Consider the following 6,917-nt stretch of genomic DNA (forward strand, 5'->3'; position numbering starts at 1 on the left):
TCCAAAATTTTAATATTATACCAATTTTTATCAAACGTCTGTTTTCGTGCATATCTAACTGTGAAAAATTTTGGATACACACGAATCAATTTCTTATTTGTTATTCATTCTTTTAATTTAATACAAATTTTTTTATTTTAACACAGTAATTTTTTTTAATTTTCATAAAACGGTTCTATGTTTTCATAAAACAAAATCAAAAATAAAAATAATATTAACAATTTGATAACTTGTTTTCTAGAAAAATTATCCTAGTTTTTTTGAATTTTTAATTTAAGTCCCCATATTTTAATATTATACCAATTTTTATCATCCGTCTATCTTCCGTACAGATCTAACAGTGAAAAACTTTGGATACACCACATATCAATTTCTCAATTATTATTCATTCTCTTAATTTATTATAATTTTTTTTATTTTATTTTAACCACACTATATTTTTTAATTATCAATAATCAATCATTATGAATCATTTATCTTGTTATGATTTTAAGATTAGTCCATACATGGCTTCTCATAGTCAGAACTGGAGGTAATTATTCAGTAATTTCGGAACATGGACATCTTATGCTCTGTAGTATTATGATTAGTGGAGAATGTGGGTAAGTACGGTATTGTGTTGGTGATTGGAGAATATGGTGGAGTATATTGAATGATGGTTGGTTAGAAAGTACAGACACGTGATACTCCGAAAATATTAAATAATTTTCCCAAAACTAGCAGCACCACCCTCCATCCTCTATATCATCTTTTCTACATATGTAACCCCTTCATTTTCTCACCTACCACGAATTACCACCCTTGCCCTTATTTTCTTCCATTGTCACTACCCCATCTATTTCTCAATCACTAAGCAATGAACAAAGCTCTTATCCAACGTACACAATCATGAACCACTATAACGTAGTTGTAGATCGACCAACCAAAATCTTGTTGTAAAAAACTACATTCAATTTCTCAATAGGTTGCGATTTGTATGTGATTTGTGCAACTTGCTACAGATTAGGGTGGTCTTTGTAGATTGAAGTTTGGAATTGATTAAAGTTATAGATCGAATCCTTGCGCCACTCATTCTCTCTCTCTCTCTCTCTCTCTCTCTCTCTCTCTCAATTCCCTGGTTTTCTATGCATGATTAAGATTTTTTTTGTTGATTGGTAATAGTTGAGAAAGGGAAGAGAAGTCATTATTGTCAAGTGGGAACATGATGGAGGAATGAGTATGGTACTAAGGAAAGGAAAAAATGTGTGAAATGACGCTACAAAGCGAAAACATGGGAGTGAGATGTATGGGTTGCATTGTGGTGGAGTAACTGGAGTGGCCAGTCGTGTGAGAAAAAGAAATGAGAGATAAGAGTAGTGAATCTAGATCAAGACAGGAGTGGTGGATCATAGGGAGGAGAAAAGTTGTAGTGAAGTAAGGATAAATGGCACCGCTAATGAGTGGCGTAGCTGGTAGTGTAGGAGAGAGGAATTGAAGCATATGAAAAGGTAGGTGTATAAACAAATGGTGAATATAATGTCTAAATATCATTTTCTATTTATAATTGTTGGAACAATCTTCTTTGTAAATAAAATAAATTGAAATAAAGCCAAACAAATAAATAAATAACGTACCGTATTTATTTATCGAACTGAATTAAAAATTCAAAGACCAAGTCGAGTGTGTGACACTCTGTTCTCAAGACAAATTCGAATTATTCTGTTTACAGAATTTTTTGTTTGTTTCCCTTTTTCAGTCTTCGTAAATAATTTCGGAAGAAAATTATTTTATGTGGATTTACAAAATAATATTCTGGTTGGAAAAACAAATAGTGATTATATGCTAGTTGACAGATAGTAGTAATATACTGTCTCTTTTCTTTCACAACAACTAGTAGTATGATACTGGCGTCATTAACAATTCAGAATATATTTTTGTGAAATTTTTTCAGAAATTAATTTTGGGTTTTAGAAATTATTTTCTGAGTTTTCATTACTTAAAATTTTGTTTTAGTATTTTAATTATTGAAGTGCTACAGAAATTAATTTTTTGTGTGGAATTAATTTGGTTGAATAAAATTTTATTTTATTTCCAAATTAATTGAAAAAATAAAAGTTATATTCTTATTTCTTTTATTTTGCAGAATTTAATTTCCTATGTGGAATTAATTTGGTTGAATAAAATTTTATTTTATTTCTAAATTAATTAGAAAATAAAAGTTACATTCTTGTTTCTTTTATTTTTACAGAATTTAATTCTGTGCATTTGGTTTAATTTTCTGTGTAGTGTAAATTCTAATTATAATTTTATTTTATAAATTAGAATTGATGGCTACTAAAACAAATGCCCAAACAAGTACTACTGTGGTGGCTGCAATTGCACCAACCCCCTCTCCTGTGATGACAGTACCAATAAATCATGGAGAGAAGTCAGAGAAGTTCTCAGGAACTGACTTTAAAAGATGGCAACAGAACATGTTGTTCTATCTTACAACTCTGAACCTGGCTCGTTTTCTCCGTGAAGAGGCTCCTATCCTGAAAGAGAATGAAACCGACCGGCAAGTGGTTGCTGCAGTTAATGCTTGGAAACATGCCAATTTCCTTTGCCGGAATTACGTCTTGAACGGACTTGACAACACATTATACAACGTCTACAGTCCAATCAAGACAGCAAAGGAACTTTGGGAATCATTGGAGAAAAAGTACAAAACGGAAGATGCCGGCTCAAAGAAATTTGTGGTTAGCAGATTCTTGGATTTTGTAATGGTTGATTCAAAAACTGTGATCAGCCAAGCTTAAGATTTTCAACTCATTCTGCATGACATTCACGCAGAAGACATGTCTCTCAGTGAATCCTTCCAAGTTGCAGCCTTAATTGAAAAATTACTAAAAGGCTGGAAGGAATTCAAGAACTACCTCAAACACAAGCTCAAAGAAATTTCTATGGACGAATTAATTGTGCGTTTGAGAATTGAGGAGGACAACCGCAATTCTGAAAAGTGGGCTGGTAAGCATCCTATGGAGTCTAAGGCAAATGTGGTGGAACATGCTTCAAAAACCAAGAAACGAAAGTCTTCTGGAGAAAGTTCATCACAAGACTCTAAAGGGAGGAATAATAAAAAGTACAAGTTTAATGGCAAATGTTACATCTGTGACAAAGAGGGACATCGGGCCAAAGATTGCCGTAGCAAAAGCAAAAGCAAAAGAAGAACAAGAAAGAAACCTGCTCAAGCCCATATGATCGAAGTGGACAATATTTTCAATGGTGTCGATGACATCAATCTTTCTGTAGTTGTTTCCGAGGCAAATCTTATCGGAAATCCTAAAGAATGGTGGGTGGACACTGGTCCTACTCGCCATATTTGTGCCAACAAAAAAATGTTCACATCTTATTCTTCAGTGGACAATGGTGAACAACTTTTTATGGGCAACTCCTCAACTTCCAAAATTGAAGGACAATGAAAGATTGTACTCAAGATGACATCTGGAAAGGAACTCACTCTCAACAATGTACTGCATGTACCGGACATTCGCAAGAATCTTATTTCCGGATCTTTGTTGAGTAAGAATGGGTTTAGGCTAGTATTTGAGAGTGATAAATTTGTACTTACTAAGAATGGGATGTATGTAGGAAAAGGTTACATATCTGATGGCATTTTCAAGTTAAATGTAATGACCGTTGTACCCTAAGTTATTAATAATACTACGTCTTCTTCTTACTTGCTTGAGTCTTCAAATTTATGGCATGGTAGACTAGGACATGTTAATTATGGATCTTTGCGTAAATTAATTAATATGGAATGTTTACCTAAATATAACATTGATTCAAATCATAAATGTGAAATTTGCGTTGAGGCAAAATTATCTAAAACTCCTTTTCATTCAATTGAAAGAAGTACGGAACCACTTGAATTAATTCATAGTGACATTTGTGATTTTAAATCAATTCAAACTAGAGGTGGGAAAAAGTATTTTATCACTTTTATAGATGACTATACAAGATATAGTTATGTTTATTTAATTCGAACCAAGGATGAAACTTTGGAAACTTTCATTCAATATAAGAATGAAGTTGAAAATCAACTTGGTAGGAAAATCAAGAAAATAAGAAGTGATAGAGGTGGTGAATATGAATCACCTTTTGGTGAATTTTGTAAAGAACATGGAATAGTTCATCAAACCACTGTTCCTTACTCACCTCAGCAAAATGGAATTGCTGAAAGAAAAAATAGGACTTTTAAAGAAATGATGAATGCCATGTTAATAAGTTCTGGATTACCTCAGAACTTGTGGGGGGAAGCAATACTTTCTGCTAATTATATAGTTAATAAAGTACCCCGAAAGAAAGTGAATCAAACACCTTATGAAATGTGGCATGGTAGAGTACCATCCTACAAATATTTAAAAGTGTGGGGGTGTTTGGCTAAAGTGGCTATTCCTAGTCCTAAAAAGACTAACATAGGTCCTAAGACCATTGATTGCATTTTCATTGGTTATGCCAAGAATAATAGTGCATATCGGTTTTTGATTCATAAATCAGAACATTCCGAAATGCATGTAAATACTATTATTGAATCTCGGAATGCATTTTTCTTTGAACATGTATTTCCAAATAAGACAAGACAAGACAAGAGACTAGTAATAATAAGAGATCTCATGATGCTATTACTAGTCAGGATCAAGAACATGATCAAGAACAAGAGTTAGATCAAAATGATATGAGTTTAAATTCAAATAGATTTGAAACTGTTTCAACAGATAAACTGCTGGACAGTTATACCCGGAACTGCTGGGCAGTTTCTGAAAGTTAAATAACTGAAAACCAGTTTAAATTTGTTGAGAAATTTCGGACAGAAGTTGTCTTAAATGTTGGACAAAAAATTAGAATTCAAATTTGAATTAAATTCTTGCAATATTATTTTGAAAAAATTCAAATGAATTTTGTCCAAAAAATTAATACAAGAACCGACCCGACCTGACCCACAACCCACACCCGCGCCTGGCACGGCTCGGCCGGACAGACGGACGGACAGTGACGGCAGCGCGCGCGCGGGTGTGTGGTGGTTTGGGCTAAGGTTCACTTTGTCCATAACTCCCCCCTTCTACAAACTTGGGTTGGGCCCCAAGGGGCACCCCAAGTATTGTAGGCTAGAGCTTATAAACTCAACAAAACTCTCTTCAAGTTTCAATGTGAGACAAGCCCCACAAGGAAACTCACATTCAAAACTTAAATGTTCAATTTCACGAACCCGAAAACGACGTCATGTTCCCATTCACTCATAAATCGTTTTGACAAACCGTCTTCACTGTGTGACTTGTCACGCGGCAAGGAATACTTCACCTCTTCGGACCCGCCCCAAAAGACGTTCGGGGCCCACTCAATTTTGGGCTCAAAGTCGGCCCAAAATATACCTATATTAACCATTTTTTCCAACAATAATCGTATAGATAAATATCTGAATTGCTTATTCAACAAAAATATATATTTTCTTTTGTTAATTTTACTTAATAAAGGTCGTTGAAAATGAAACTATATAAGAAGATCAAGATTTAAATGGACAATTTTTATAGCGATCTGGGCTTAGACTCCATCCATTTATTGCATTTGAATTCGGGAACCATATCCGTAGCGGTCGTACTTCACTCTTCTCTTGTTGGATTTTGGCTTGAGGGTCAACACCATCCTTGGTGGTATCGACACTGCATTCTTTCTTGTATTTTGTTCGGCTCCTAGGATCGACACTAGCTTTAGTGGTGTCGACACCACCTTATTGTTGTGCCCTTTGGGTGGCTATTGAAATTTGGGGTCAGCACCAGGCTTAAAGGTGTCGACACTTACCCTGTTATTGGCCTTTGGGGTTGACACCAGTCTTTGCGGGGTCGACCCTTTCATCGCTGCTCTGTCCTGGGCTATATACTGAAATATAGGGTCGACACCGCTAGTTCTTAGGGTTGACCCTCTCCTTACTATTTTGTTATGGGTTGCATTTTGAAAAATAGGGTCGACACCACTGTCTCCTAAGGTCAACCATTGTTTGTTGCAAAACATTAGTGTCTCAGCTTTTCTTCCTGAGGATCTACACCACTGTCGCGAGGGCCGACCCCATGAGTCTTTTTCCATATTTTGTTCAGGTTGGGCCCTACTTTATGGGGATTTTTGACTTGTTCTTTTCATTTGACTTTGGAGATATTATTCTATTATTACCTTGCCACTATAAATAGGTTCCAAAACACTTTCCTTTTATTATTTTCCCTTTTATTTTTCCCCTCTCACCCGTGACTCTCTCTCTTTCTCTCAAAATTCACTTTTTCTCACTTAGATCTTTAGATCTACTCACTTAGAAGTGTCATCTCATCTTGGTCCTTTGAAATAGATGGTAGATCGTCTCAAGGGCTTCCTTTTAATCTGAGTGGCTCGTGGTTTTATTGACGTTGAGTTTTTTTGAGTTCTTCTCTTCCATCTTCTAAGCTTGAGGTAAGGATTCTCTACACTTATGAGTTTTAACTTAGTTATTTGTTTTTATAAAATCACTTTGTGAAAGATATGGATTTTTGAACAATCTCTTATTTTGGTTCGAAAACAAAAGAAGGGTTTTTAAATGGTTTATTGGAAATGATTGTAGATAAATGTTTATTGTTGAGGCATGATGAAATGAAGGGTTTTTACCTTGGGAAATGGTTTTATAAAGGAAAGAGGGTTTTTGCCCTAGATATTTCAAATATTGTTTTGTTATTGATAAATGGAATTGATATTGAAATGGTGACATTGAGTTGTTATAGACGAGGATGGTGGAGTTGGATACGTATTATCATTCACATCTTGAAATTTTGAAAGTTTATCTTTATTGAAATTATCTATTTGTTTAGAGATATCTGTTTTGGGCTATCGGTGGAGGATAGCTATGATTGTTGTAGAAATTGCATGGGAATTAGAAAAAT

Source organism: Camellia sinensis, chromosome 4, assembly GCF_055761805.1.
Source record: "Camellia sinensis isolate YWXY chromosome 4, ASM5576180v1, whole genome shotgun sequence".
Lineage (NCBI taxonomy): Eukaryota > Viridiplantae > Streptophyta > Magnoliopsida > Ericales > Theaceae > Camellia > Camellia sinensis.